At 53.0% G+C, this 15,341-nt stretch overlaps 1 protein-coding gene across 1 annotated transcript in view; it reads right to left on the bottom strand.

Moving 5' to 3' along the window:
- Window positions 1-15,341, bottom strand: part of Gli2 (GLI family zinc finger 2) — a 237,589-nt gene that overhangs the window by 181,147 nt on the left and 41,101 nt on the right. The window contains exon 2 of the mRNA XM_028879813.2: window positions 4,464-4,637. The gene's annotated coding sequence lies outside the window, so the exon portion shown is untranslated. The remainder of the gene's footprint in view (window positions 1-4,463; window positions 4,638-15,341) is intronic.

The following is a 15,341-nucleotide window of genomic DNA, read 5'->3' as shown; positions in this document are numbered from 1 at the left end:
CTGGGCCCGCGGTGCTGACCCCAGAGACCCCCAGTTTTGTAGGTCTGGGGTGGGACCCAAGAATTAGCGCTTCTGAGGTCTTGGGACCAGCTCAGTATAGACTGAGAACTTAGCAAGCAAGAGGCTAGCAGTTCCATTCCCAGAACCAGTGGAAAAGGGGAAAACGCTTCTAATTCCTATGGGGTGCTGATGCTGTGGGAGAGGAGCGGCCGCAATGGCTGGCTGCCTGGGTTTGTCACTGTCCTTAGCCCTCGGGTTCCTGAAACTGGACTGGGGGCTTGATTTCAGTACAGGAGATCAGGCTCAAGCTCCCAGCTTCAAGGCTGTCCCCAAGGTTTCTAGAACAGTCCAGTCCCCGTGGAAGCACACAAAGCAGTTCAGAAATATTTTTGGAAAAGAATCCGTGGCAGACGAGGAAAATACGACAGCATTTGGACAGATTCGGTGGAAAGCAACGAGAAACATCTGACTTAAATTGCTTTGCAAATTACACCATTTTAAAAATTAGAGGGTGGGGGGACCCTGGGCCAAAATGTATTTTTAAAGATTTATGGCCTCTAGAGTGTTAGCTCAACAGCTGAAGAGGCTGTGAAAGCCACCCAGCGTGGCTCCTGCTCAGGCTCCTGGGACGTCTCCCGCCCATCCTGAAGCGGGCCTTTCCCAGCTGGACTGCAGTACAGCCTGCCTGCCTGCCCCGCCCGGCCCTGCTCTGCCTCCGAAAAGCTGTGTGCCCTGTGTGTGTGTGTGTGTGTGTGTGTGTGTGTGTGTGTGTGTGTGTGTATGTGTGTGTGTGTGTCTGCCTGTCTCTGTCTCTGTGTGTGTTTCCGAGCATTCGTGCGCACACAGGCCACGGAAGTCAAAGGTCAGTTTCAGGCACCATTCCCAGGTGTTTTCCGCATGTTTTTCTGTGATGCGTGGTCTCTCATTCACTTGGAACTCACTGAACAGACTAGGCTGGCTGGCCGTCAAGCTCCAGGGACCCACCTGTCCCCGTCTCTAGCTATGGGATGACAAGGATGCACCACGACTTCAAGCTTTTTCACGTGGGTTCTGGGGATGGAAGCCATATTCTCAGGCTTGTGCATTTCCCCAGCCCTGAGAGGTACTTCTGACCCACCCTTCAGGAACTCCAGCCCTGAGCCTGTGGACTCCTCTAGAAGTTGAACAAAAGAGGCCACTGGAGCCAGGGACTCCACCAATGTGCCATGGCACACCCCGTATATCAGCTCTCTGTAAGAGATCAAGAGCTGCCAGTTCTGGGACAGAAGAGGCCACTGAGGCACGAGGACACACAGAGGCCTTTCCAAGGCTGACACTCAGAGATAGTGGGGACAAAATGACAGCTCCAGTCATACCCTCACAGTCTAAAGTAACGATGTAAAAGCAAGCCGAGTTCAGCTCTCTGTATCTGAGGGCTCCACACCTTGCAGATACAATGTTCTGAAGATATTGAGAATACTTGGAGAATTCACATAGATTTTTTTTCCTGATAATATGACATTGAACCCAGAGCCTTCCATGTGTGACACCCAGAATCCAAGACACATCCAGCATCTCCATATAGTCACTGAAAGGTTGCAGGACCAGGTCCTCCGGTTGTTAACTGCCCATGTCTTGAGGCAGAACCCATCCACCCCAACCCTCCTCAGATGCGTATAAGGCAGGATATCCTAGACTCATGTACACCATCACTTCCTGCCAGATGGCTGCATGCCCTGATGCAGGCCCTGTGAACAAGGTCTCACGCTTTGAAGGTACAAGCAACTGTCTGGACAGCTCTGGGAGTCAGCTGTGCCACAATCCTGCCCTATCTGTCTCACACCAGGATGCTAGAAACAACGCAGCAAAGGGGGCCTTCAGGGACCGGTGCTGGCTTCTCTGCAGGCCTGTCCCCTGCAGCCCAGCACGCATGTGCAGCCACACGCACACACCTGCAGTCCCCACACGCCACGAGGCGGACACCTGCAGCCCAGCATGCACCTGCAGCTCAGCATGCTCCTGTAGTAGGTACCCACACACTTGCAGCCTAGCATACCCCCTACAGTCCCATATCTATGCCCTGCAGTCTGGGACACACCTGTGGCCTCACATACACCTGCAGTTCATCTTGCCCCTGAAGCCCTAGACACGTACACAACCACGTCTTCAGCCCAGCATAGACTGACAGTGCCTGCCTGTGCCCTATAGATTCTCATCACTGATACACACAATAGCATAAGGTTGCAAGCTGAGAGCCAAACTCCTCAGAGGCTAAGCAAATGTGGCTGGCTCCCGGCAGCCACCCTTCACGGCCCCACTCCTTATCGTATGTTGAGGATATCCTTACCACCCTCCTGCTGGGCCTCACACTGAAACTTGCACAAGAGGAACCTTCCTTGGTCCCTCTGCTCTGTCAGAGTATTCAAGGAAGAGTGGGCTCTTGGAATAGTTTTTCAAGTTTTAATGGCATTTATTGATTGAGGGGGACACATGCATGCAATAGCGTGGGGGGGGGGTCAGACAGAAATCTGCAGGAGCTGGTTCTCACCTCCCGCCATGTGGGTCCCAGGGGTCGGATTTGGGTTGGCAGCAAGCACCTTTACCCGAAGAGGCATCTTGCCAACCCGGTCTGGAAATCTTGAGGATTGCAGCTAACATCTGTGGGACCTCCTCATGACATAGAAAGCCAAGTCCCAGCAATGTCCTTTGGGTTTAACCACTGGGCTTCTTGCCCCTCCCCTTTAACCCGCCTTCAGTAGAGACAGATCCCACTGTGTCCCCCATTCCCACACAGGCACAGCCACTCTTCCCAGATGCCAGGACACCCCTCCTTCCAGATAAGCTGCTTGGGGAGCAGGTACAGCATGCTTCAGTGGAGGCCACCCCAGCCTCTGCATGGCTCCCGAGTGCATGCACTGGACTGAGACATCCACTGGCCAACAAGCCACCTGCTTATGTGAACCAAATGCACATAGGACCTCCTCAGCCAAGCTCCCCGGGAAGGGCACTGAGGGGCACCGAGCAGGCACAGTGGGGCTGTCGCTCCTCTGGAGTGGCCCTGCTCTGAGCTCTGCCCCGTCCCAGTAGAAAACCCCTCAAATGTCTGCTGTCACTGTCCTCAACCATGACAACGGGGTCTGATGCCACAGGGGCTCTCTCCCCACAGTCACGGGGTTCTAATTACTGCCGAGGTCTGCTCTCTGTTGGTATGATGGGCACGGAATGGCTCGGCTTGTTTGGGAGAGGAAGGCCAAGTCAGGGCGGATCCCTCAGGACAAGTGGGAGCCACTGGCAGCTAGCTCCTGGGAACTCTCCCAGCCTTAAAGAAGGGGGCGGGGAGAAAACCTAAGGGACTGTCACTGCTGGGGCAAGACCTAACCCAGGAGAGGAAAGCAGCATGGCCAGAACTTCACTCCACTGCATCAGGTCCCATTCTTCCCTCCCTCGCTGGGTGATCCATCAGGCTGTGGCTCCTCCTTCCTGACCTAAGAGTCAGGCCCACACACTCAGACCCTCTCTCCTGCTCAAGGTTGACCTCACCTCTCCCTCTCTGGCTCCATAATTTTCTTCCAACTTAGAATTGTGGGGAGAAAAGAAAATGAATACCGTGACAACAACCTAAGAGGTCCTACACTCTCTCCTTAGAGGCAGAGCTCCAGGGCAGCTCCGTTTCTCTGAGTTCTGGCTGGCCCCTGCTGCTACACCCAGCACAACCCAGGGACCACAGCTGCAGCATCAGCTCAGAGCTGGAGAGAAACAGACTCAGCCCTGCCCTAGAACCAGGCCCCTCGGGTGCTTGACCCGGGCAAGAAAGCATCGGGGCACAACTAAATGGGTTTGAGTAAAAAGGGAAAGAAGAAAAATCTCGGTTTCTTCACTCGGAGGCAGAATAGTTGTGTGGCCTCCAGATGGACAGCCCAGCGACAAGGGGAGGTCCGCCTTCCCGCCAAACTCCCCAACCAGGATGCTGGCACAGTCGGTGGAAACCAGAGAACATCTCTCTTAGGGACAGTGAAATGAGAGACCACGGCTTGTGGAGTCCCTTCTGTTGTAATTAAGTTGGCCAGAAATCCACCTAAGATAGTAAATTCCATACCTGACCCTCTAATTACAGCCAGCAGGCATTGGCAGACAATTACTTTCTGAAATAGTCCTCAGCGGGCAAGAGTCAAGAAGCTCTCAGGATACATCTCCCGGGTGCCAGCTAAACACACCCCAGGGTGGCCAGGCAGCTGCCTAGTATTGACTCTCCTCCCTCCCTCCTCTCCCTGCTCGGGCCCAGCCACCAGAGTCGGAGACAGTCAGCTCTCCAAAGAAAGCTGCAAGTGACCTTCGTGGGGACTGGGATTCCCGGGGCAGGGGCGCTGCCCTCCATAAACCCAGCATGCCTCCCAGATGACAGGGGCCAGCGCACTCATTAAATCCTAATGACCTCATGAAAAACACCCCTGCTGCTCTCCAAGCGTGCAAAACAGAAAGTGTACCTCCTTGGGCGCTACAGCCGCCGCTGCTGCGGCCACGGCCAGAGGACAGCCTTTTTCCCCGGATCCAGGAAGCTGCTGTCCTCCAAGAGGCCGCCCTTGGCTCCTTTCTTCTCCACTGCAGCGGCTGGGACAGATGTCTCCATCTCAGCGGCTCATACTCTTGGGTGGTAGACCCTGGAGGAAATGACAAAGACGTTCAGCCACAACATCGCACCCAAACCCAGTCCAGGAAATGCCAACCCGGATTCGCACCACACGGGCCTAGAGCAGCCAAGTTCACACCCAGGATCTTCACACCAGGAGGAAGGACTTAGTTAGTTTTTGACATGTTCATTCCGAGAATCGAGTGGTCTGCTGCTGAATGCCACAGGGACAACAGCAGAGCATTTTCATTTTTTTTTTTTTTTTAACCTGGAAGGCGTTCTTAATGATGAGAGCAGCCAGGAGCAGAGAACCTCCTGACCTGGAAGCCAGAACAGAGAGCCTGAAGTCTAAGAAGAAACAGAATGACAACCCTCTCTGAGAAAGGCCCCCGATCTCCTGCCTTCTCTCCCTCCTTCACTGGTTGATTCGTTTGGATGTCCAGTCAACACTCATCACTAATTGTCATCATCTACGGATTGAACGTGTTCTCATTCTCTCTCCCGCTCTGCCTCCCCTCTCTCTATAAGACAGCGGTTCTCAACCTGTGGGGTCTTTACACTTTCGGGGAGGTCAAACAACCCTGTCGCAGGGGTCACCTAAGAACATCAGAAAACACAGATATTCACATTACAGATCGTAGCTGCAAAACTACAGTTATAAAGTAGCAGCAAAAGAACTTTATGGCTGGGGGTCACCACAATACCAGGAACTGTGTTGAAGGGTCTCAGCATTAGAGAGGCTGAGAGCCAATGCTGAAAGGGCTCGAGTAGCCCAGGGTGGCCTAAAGCTCACTATGTATCCAACCATGACCTTGATCTTCCTGCTTCCTCCATGCTGGGATTACAGGTGTGTAGTGCTAGGCCTGGCTTAAGCCATCTTTAAAAACTGTTGCTCTGGAGCCAGTGGTCTGGCTCAGCAGGTAAGGCTGCCTTGCTGCACAAGCCTGAAAAGCTGAGTTTGATCACAGGAACCCATATAAAGGTCGGAGGAAAGAACCGACTCCGTGAAGTTCTGACAGTGTGTGCATGCCAGTGCATTCGAGGCACACGCACACAATAACATGCATGCCACTGCATGTAAGCCACATGTATGCATGCCACTGCATTCAAGCCACACATATATAATAACAATAAATAAAATATTAAAATCTGTTACTGTGGCTTCCTGCTATCAGAATAGTTAGCAGCCACGAGCTGGAACCTCTTATCTTTTTTCATACTGGTCCTTAGCCTGGCCACAAGCACCACCAAATCAAGCCACCTGAACTGCCCTTAGGTCACCCCACACACACACTCACACTTCCCTCACTAGAGCTGTGATTGCCATTGCTGCACAGGGGCAAGCAGCCAGCGGAGCCTCTCCAGAATACACTTCTACTCTGCCTACAAAACCCCATTCAGATGCCCTCTCCCCCTGCTCTGGACAGCCCGTGGTCGGAGGCCTGCATCAGTCAGGCTATGAGTCTACCTGACACCCCATACAACCATGCTCTCATAGACATGCCCACAGTGCACAGATCCCATCAGGCTATCAATCAAGATTAACCAGCAGAGCTGGGGATGGCGGCACATACCCTTAGTCCCGGCCCTCAAGAGGGAGAAGCAGGCAAGTCTGTGAATCTGAGGCCAGCCTGGTCTAATAGTGAGTCATAGGACAGCTGGGGCTACACAGAGATACATCATCATCATCACCATCACCATCACCATCATCACTATCATAATAATAATAAAATCGGTATGCTCCCTCTCCCTGAGCCTAGTGCTTGATCACATTCCCACATTCTTCTAGCCTCCTGTTGGATTCACTAATATTTTTAATTATTTGTATGCACGTGTATCTGTGCAGGTGTCCTTAGAGGGCAGAGGCATAAGAAGATGCCTTGGAGCTGACAGGCTGCCTGGTGTGGGTGCTGAGAACTGAACTCAGATCCTCTGGAACAGCAGCACACATTCTTAAACCACTGAATCCCTCCAGCTCCTCCTGCCGAGTTCTGGACCACTAAGACTTAAACCTCTAAGCCAGTGGTTCTCAGTCTCCCTAATGCTGTGACCCTTTAACACAGTTCCTCATGTTGTGGTGACCCCCACCACAAAACCATTTTCATTGCTACTTCATAACTGGAACTTTGCCCATGTTATGCATCGTAACGTAACTGTCTGTGTTTTCTGGTGGTCTTCGGTGACCCCTGTGAAAGGGTCATTCCACCCCCAAAGGGTTGAGAGCCGCTGCTTAAGCAAAGGGAGAGACTTGGCTCCCTGTGCGTACCTCATCTTCCTGACTAGAGGACCAGGCCCTGCTGACGTGGGCCTGGAGGGTGGGAAGGTGGGCGTGGAAAGAGCAGTGAGAAGCGAACCTCTTCTGTTCCCTTACTCCCTGGTCTCTGATGTTCTGTGTTAGGAACACAGGAAGACTCGGCAGGGACCACTCCTAAGGAGCTGCCTAAGGCCACTTCCCACAGAAGCGGCAGAGCGGGCCCCCAGTCTGGTTCTCTGCTGACCTAGAAGTCCTGGGGTGATAGTCACCCCAAGAAAAGGCCCATGAGGGTATGAGCACAGATTTGGAGCTTCAGCGCTTAGGCTGTGGCGGCAGATTCCGAGCGAAAGGCGCAGCTACACACACAAGCTCCTGGGATTCAGGTGTCCCAGGGAAGGGGGTGGGTGATGGAGAGAACAGCCCAGGCAGGACCCCCCCCCACCTCTGCCACAGGAGAGAAGGCAGGGGACTGAGGCAAGAGTCTTCATAATTCACGAGAATTAGTGGGATTAGCTTAATTTCTGGGTAAACACCAGGTACCCTGGGTCCCAAGGAGAAACTTTCACTCCCCAGGGACAGCCAGTCACCACTGCACCTGTGTCTTCCCTGACACCACCCCCACCCCCTCCACTGCCTCCTGGGAACAGCAGGGAGGGGTCTGTGCTGGGCTTCCCGGGCATGGCTAGGGGCTGGTGGTCTTTGTGGACTGATTCCCACAGCCTACACAAAAGCTTCTTCACAGGAAGGTCTGAGAGCCACAGGACACCCCAGGGGAGGAGAGTCAACCCCCACTTTCTTTTACAGCTCTGGAAATGCAGACACATTCCACAGGAATCTGCTACACCAAGGGGAGCCTGGGCCTGGGTTGGGGAGGAGCCCCTTTCCATTAGAGATTGCACCGGGGTCTAGGGACCGCTAAGGTTTCCCCGGGATTTCCATGGGGTCTCTCATCCATACCTATGACTGGAGAACCCACAAAACGTGCAAAGAAAACATAATGCATGTGTTTGTGTGCATTCACATGTATGTGGGGGGGGGTGCATGTGAAGGCTATATGTCACCACTGGGTGTTTTCTTCAACCACTCTGGTTTGTTGTTGATCATTTTGAGGCAGGGTCTCTCACTGAACCTGGTGAGTGAGCCCCAGGGACCCTCTGTCTGGTTTCAGATTACAGAGGTGGGCTGCTGAACCTAGCACTTTATAAAATGATGTTGGCAATCCAAACTCGGGTGCTTACCTTTGTGTGGCAAGCAGTTTATCAACTAACTATACCATCTCCCCAGCTCCCCAACTTCTTTAAAAGTGTTGAGTATGGGACTTAGCAGAACATGCCCGTAAACCCAGGCATGGTCCAGGGCCTGGCAGTAAGAGGGCCAAGTTTTCATGACTAGCCTGGGACACACGCAAAGACCCTGTCTCAGAAAAACAGAACAAACAAGGAAACCCTTTAAGGGTTCTGCCCTGCAAGCAAGCGCGGGACCTTGAGCGAGGTGCTCATCCGTCACAGTCAGTCTCCAAGTAATTTCTAAGCTACACTTACAACAAGACTTCATGAACTAAATATTTTATCAGGTCAAGAAAAAGTGGATCAGTAGGTAAAGATTTTGCCATGAAACCTGAGAACCTGATTTCCATACCCAGGACCCACAAGGCCAAAGGAGAGAACAGACGCCTTCAGGGCAATGGTGCCTCCTTTAGGAATGAATGGAGAGATGCCTCACAGTAGTGTGGATCTGTTGCCAGCCTCCTCCATGTCATGGACTATCGGCTCTTCTCACCTTGGCAGCCCATTTGGAGAGTCATGAGACCCCGCACCTCCACCCCAGCACTTGTGCGCGGTAAGAAAGCCCGAGGATCACCATGTCACAAGCACGGTGATCCTTTGGCCTTGCAGCTACTGCACTTGATTGTAACCAGTGTCTTTCAAGAGCCATGCTTTCCATTCCGTCATTTACAGCATGCTGGTGAACGATAATTACACCAGGTGCTAAGGGGACCGTGGCACAGGACAGGTTAAGGAGCCTCCCAGGACTGGCACGGGAATGAAGAACTGCCCTGGAGCCTGGGATCCTGGAGACCTCCCACCACCTGGCTGCTTTGAAGTCTTTTGGTGGGTGAGTCACACATGAGCACTTCCTGGGGTGAAATCAACCTTCAGGAGGGAGGCAGGACCTCACCTCCCAGCTGGCACAGCCACCCTGGCTAACCACATCGCTTCTGATCTTACCCAGGCAGCGTGCATGCCCAGACTCACATGCATGAAGCACATGGGGATGCATGCACACAGATAATCACACAACACATGCAACATATACTGCACTATTTAGGTGCAAAGATGTTTGCTGTGTGCAAGCATACAACCATGCATGCATGCGTACATACATACATGCACATGCACTCATAGTTTCATTAATACTAGCAGTATAAATGCATGTGCCCGTCACATATATGTTGTCACAAGGAGTTACATGCACACGTGCTCATACACACACACACACACACACACACACACACACACACGTGCAAAGACACAGATAGATCCATACAGGCACAAATACACACAAGAGCTGATGAATACCCACCCTGCCTTGATGGCAGACATTTTTTTTTTTTTAAAACATAGAATTTTTTTAACATGTATTTATTTAGTGTTATGTGCACACACATGCCCATTTGTGGAGACCAGAGGACAACTTACAGGGTCATTTTCTCTCTGACCATGTGAGCTCCAGGAATTGAACTCAGGTCATCCGGCTTGGCGGCAAGTGCCTTTACCCAATGAGCCTTCTCATCAGCCAGACACCTTTTCTGTTTGTTTCTTTCCTTGAGGCCCGTGTAGCTCAGGTGGGCCAGGAACTCACGATGCAACCCTGGATGGTCTTGAACTTCTGACCCTCCTTCCTCCACCTCCCAAGTGCACCGTCATGCCTGACTGGCGCAGTGCTGGGGCCTAGGGCTTTGTGCACGCATGCCCGGCCGTACTTGTTTTTAATATGAAACGATATAAACCGTGAACACTGCCTGAGTGCAAGGGGGCTGGCAGTGCAGCCCAGTGAGCAGGTCAAAAACAAGCACACAATATCAGAGCTGGCGGCATGAGAGCGTAACAGGGCTCTGGAGAAGACAGACATTGCAAAAGCAAAAGTAGCCCTGTGGTACCCCACCCTGGCCAGCCTGACTTGCAGACCCCTCAGCTCAAGCTTTACCCAGAAACCTGCAGGTTCCAGAATGACACTGCATTACACCAAGGGAAAGTCTCCCCCCAGGCAATGCACCTGCCCCTTTCTGGCCCCTTGAATTCCTTTCTCCAAGTACAAAAGCTCTTGGATTTGCAAGCCCCTGGGCTAGTGAGCTGGTGTTAGGAAAAGTGGTAATTAACCCTGCTTCACTGACTGGCTGGGCAGGGGTTGGGCCCCAAGGGCCCAAAGAGAAGCATGGACCTTGCCCATCAGGTGAGTATCAGAAAGACTTCCTTCTTTCTGGAGGCTGTGGGTAGGACTTCTGGCTTAGGCCTGAGAAAGCATCCCAACCCCCACTGTTTCTACTCAGGTCTAGTCCCCAGAACACAGGCTGATTCCATTTCCGGTGTTGGCATTCCTGTGCTTCCTTATGGTGATCATTCACCCTCTCTGTTCTACTAATATCACGGACTTCAAGACCTCGAATCCACACTAAGGGTAGCTAATCCACAGTCCCACAAGGAACCCAGGACAGTAGGTAACACCATTGCGGGACGGACATTGACTGTGGACACCAGAGACAGAGCATCCATTTGGACAAAAGCCAATCTCACTCAATTTCCCCGTCTGCAAAATAGGGACCAAGGGCCTTCCTGTCGAGGTGGGCAAGCACAGCCCCCACGGGAACAGGAGAGAGACCTGCCCAAGCCTGGAGGATAGCAGAGCTCCGTCATGGCCCTTTCTGGTGATGGTGCCGCCTCAGTCTCCCAGCCAGATGCTGAGAGTACAGTGCAGCCGCGCAGAACCTTGCTAGATCCCGACCTCTCGCCCCACGGTTCCTCCTCGGGGACTTGGTGCCCAGAGGGCCACAGTCTCTCCCTGGCATCCCTTCCAGCCCAGGACTGGACCACACTCTGAGGCCACCTCTGCAGGCAAACAAGGGTGCACTGTGTGGCCCGCCTGCCAGACCCAGGCCTGCGTCCGGGCTTACGGCAGGGCTGTGCCTGTCTGAAGCTGTTAGGGAAAACAAGGCTGGCCTCTGCCCTGGGGTGAGAAAACAGGCAGCAGGGGAGCAGGCTGCAAGGATGCCAGGGACAGACAGGGCTCCTTCAGCGGAGGACAAGCTATGCAGCAAGGACCGAAGGCCATCAGAGCGCATCACGGCACACTCTGAGAACACCGGGGTCTGCATCCCTTGGTTGGCACCAAGGCCCTGCTTCCGGGCCTGGACCACTGCCCACACCACTCTAAGCTTGAGCTCGTCACCCTTCTTCCCAACAGCCATGCTGTTTCTCCCCACCCCCACCCCCGGGGATGCTAAACGCCCAGTGGGCTGGGGTAGGCTGGGGTGTCTGACTTGTTCCCCGGGCACAGGCTGACACAGACATAGAGTCTAACTGGACACAGCGATGCTCTCGGGGCACTCAGCAGGCACCCTTTGTTCCTCCTAGCATCACCTTAGGGCTTAGTCCCTACAACAACGGAGCTGCCAGCAGGTCTCGGCTTCTAGGACCCACTGACCATTCTTTGAAGAGTGCTGGGTTGAGGGCGGCATCAGGATCTCATGTTGGATGAGATCTAACCATCGATTCATAATGTCTGCCACGGGAGATGCGGTAGTTAACTGGTCATGTCTGTCACGGGCAGCGCTGCTGACACTAGATTAACAAGGGGAAACCAGGTTAGGAAAGAATGCTTTCCTTCACTTAATCCTAACTGGAGAGCAAGGCTTCACTGCGCACAGTCCTGAACACAGATGCTGCATATCTGCAGAGCACCCGCTGTCCTGGGGCACACAGAGGGCCTCACGATGGATAAAAAAAAATGACTGTCAATTAGAAGTCAAGGGCCTTGCTTGGCATGGTGGCAAACGCCTTTAATCCCAGCACTTGGGAGGCAGAGGCAAGGAGCCAGCTACATAGTGAGTTCCAGGACAGATAGGGTTATATAGAAAGACTCTGCTAAAAAAAAAAAAAAAAAAAAAAAGACAAGGGGCTTTTGCACCTTAAAAATGGTTTTCTCCAGGTGAAATGTGAAACTAAGGAATGGTATTCTAGAGTCAGGGACAAGCAAGTGCCCCCCCACCCCCACCCCCACTCCCTTAAGGAGCAAAACTCAAACCACAGCCTCTTAACGAAAGACCCAGGTCCTGATCCAAAGTGGGTGGAGATGGAAGGCTAGGGGGCTTGGGGAATATGCTCAGACCCAGGACAGGTCTTTCTTCTAACACTTTGGCCCAAGTGATCTCAGTGCTCAAAGGTTTCCGCGAGGGGCTGAACCATCCTGGCAGTAATTCTGAGCTAGCTCCAGGGAGAGGACCTGCCTTTGTGACCAGCTGCCCTGTCCTCCCAGGCTGTGCAAAGAACTGTGCTTGGTTCCTGACTACGCCTCCTTCCGAAGGACTCACAACGGCTTCTAACCAGGTTTACAGTAGCAGGTGTGAACTCCGTCCTGCAGACCAGGCCTCAAATCCAATTTCAAAAAACAAAAAACAAAAAACAAACAAACAAAACAAAACAAAAATACTAGCTTGTTATCCCCTAACAACGATGCCACTGTTGGACCGGTAAGAGAGTGTCTCGTTTAGCATCTCAGCAGCACAGGACACAGACTCCACAGCTAAGTAACATCTGAGGCTGCCTGGGATGCAGCCATCCCTAGGCCCAATTCCTCTTGGCCTCCAACACTACAAGTCAGGTATGGACAGTGGCCTTCAATCTTACCTAGCCCCTCTCCTAGTGGCTTAATGCAAAAGGAATTATCACGGAGCTTCTCCTCTGATTTACAGCACAGCCAGATGTCGGCCACATCGTCTCAGCCCAGACTGGCAGGGTGAGTGCCACTCCCAGCTCCTGGGCCCAGTGTGAGACAGGCTGGCTGGGGCCCCAGGGAGCATTAGGTGGAAAAAGGAATTGAGCACACACATGGCAAGGCAAGGTACCGGCAGCATCCAAGCCACCTGAGCTGTGAACCAGCCACTATATACAGAAGGGAGGGTCCCGCCAGCAAGTCTTCCAGGCCTGAGGTCACGGGCAGGGAGTAGGGCAGGGCTGGGAGAGCACTGACTGCAGGTGTAGGGTGGGGCTCTGCCCCCTCAAGGCGAGAGAGACCCAGGCTCAGCCGGTGTGTGGCCCTGGCATCGCCAGGATCAGCTGCTGCTCTGACTTGTCAAGCTGGAGGCCTCCCCGGCCCCACAGGCACCACCAGTGTGTGCCTTTGCATGGGGATGGCCTCCACCACGCTTGGCACTCTGGTCTCCCTGAGTGTTCCAGCAACCGTCAGGCAGCCCTATCCTGCCAAGTAGAGCATCTTTTTTATTATAATGACGCCAGCAGGATCTGATTGGCCGGGATCTCCCTCCATGAGGCAGGACCCATGAGTCCTGCTAGGCAGTCCCAGGTGAGCCTGGGCGCTGCCCAATCCGGACCTCCCAGCCCATGGTCCTCCCCATGCTCAACCTCCCTCTCAGCATCCACAGGTCACACTCCAAGCTAGCTATTCAAGAACTGGAGCCCTGATGTCTCCTTCAGTCCATGGCTCAGCTGCCGCCCGGCACCCACCTGCCCAGCAGAGCCAGGAAAGATAGTTCTATCTGCTTCAGGACTCAGAATGACACAAGATTCTGGGGTTCAACTGTGCAGCACCTGCAGCTGTACCGGGGTGCCCCAGCCTGAGCGGGGGAAGGCAAAGAATGGCAGATCAATATTGGTTCCGAAGGGAGAAAGGCTGGAGGCTAGGGGGAGGAGCCTTGGGAGGAAGGGACCCTTCCTAAACAGTGTCAGAATGAGCAGGTCAGGCAGAGCAGCCCATGAAATCTCCAGGCAGGCCCTGCTTGTCTAGCCTCTGCACACACACCTCTTCTGACACTTAAAGTACAGGCCATACCACTTCCTACCCGGGCTGGAAGTTCTCACTGGATTCACGGTCAGTGCCTCTGGGTGCCTCGTCCCCCGGGCCTTAAGTACCAGCCCCTGTCACACTACTTGGCACCAAGTTGGCATCTAATAAATGGATCACAAGTCGGGGTATCAGTGTGACACCCTAGTGGCAGAAACAGGGACTGAAAAAAAAAAGGTATATCAAGATTAGCGTATGAAGACTGGTGGGGTGGCTCAGTGGGTAGAGAGGCACTTGCCACTAAGCCTGATGACGACCTGAGTTTGATACTTGAGACTCAGATAGTAAAAAGAGGCAACGGACTCCTGAAAGTTATCTTCTGACTTCTACACATGCACCATGGTGTGTGTGCGTGCACACACACACATATGCACGCACACACACATGCATGCACACGCACTCACACACACACACACACTATACATGTAATAATAAAAAGATTAACATATGAAGGAAGATAGGAGGCAAGGAAAAACTGGGGTCCCTTCCATATCTGGGCTTCACACAACACATGAAGCATGCTCAAGAAAAGACATTGCTAACGCCAGGCAGTGGTGGCACACACCTTTAATCCCAGAACTCAGGAGGCAGAGGCAGGCGGATCTCTGTGAGTTCCAGGCCAGCCAGGGCTACATAGGGAGACCCTTGCTATACACATGTGGGCGAAGCAGGTGCTAGGAATGACCTGTAAAAGATGACGAATCTGTGGCCTGCCCCTGTGGGACTCTGTGGCCCACTCCCGTTCTCAAGCTTTCTCTTTCTTAATGAACTATTTCAAACCACGTGTCCCTGGGCCCAACTCTTTGTCATGGGACACAAGCGCCTTGAAGCCTCTGGTGTCCTGGGATGAAGATTCACACCCAGAGCAACCTCAGCTCTCTGAACTGAGCATCTCTTAGACTGCCCCCAGGCCATGTCCACAGCCAGCGACCTCAAAACAAGTCCATGCTAACAATTACTAAATGGATCCTTCACAGGCAAGGGCCACCTAGCTGACTGCTCATAACCTCAGAAAGTGCCGGGCAGACCTCAGCGGCTGAAACAGAAAGACAGGCTCCCTACCTAAAATTCTGCAATGACAGTCACTTACGTGAAGCTATTCGGTATTTAAGAATAGCAAACGGCCCTGGGATGAAATCAGCCCTTGAGTGGCTTTCATTTGAAAAGTTCACCTTTCTAAGTAGAAAGGACTCGTAGACTATCTCACGGTCATCATGGGCTCCGATGCCATCCACAGTCTCCTGTGCCTGTACTTCTTGGCACAGAGAAGCGGCATTATTGAAGCTGCTCTCTGTTGTCTCCTTTGGAGACTCTCCTGGCACACTCAATCAAGCACCCTTGTTTGATGGACCTTCTGAAGACTTCCAGAGTCGGAATTAAGAGCCTCTTTTAAGCCGATCACAT

The sequence above is a fragment of the Peromyscus leucopus genome, chromosome 15 (assembly GCF_004664715.2).
Source record: "Peromyscus leucopus breed LL Stock chromosome 15, UCI_PerLeu_2.1, whole genome shotgun sequence".
Taxonomy (NCBI): Eukaryota; Metazoa; Chordata; class Mammalia; order Rodentia; family Cricetidae; genus Peromyscus; species Peromyscus leucopus.
Note: the sequence above shows the minus strand (reverse complement) of the source record. Positions and strands in the feature narration are given on the sequence as shown.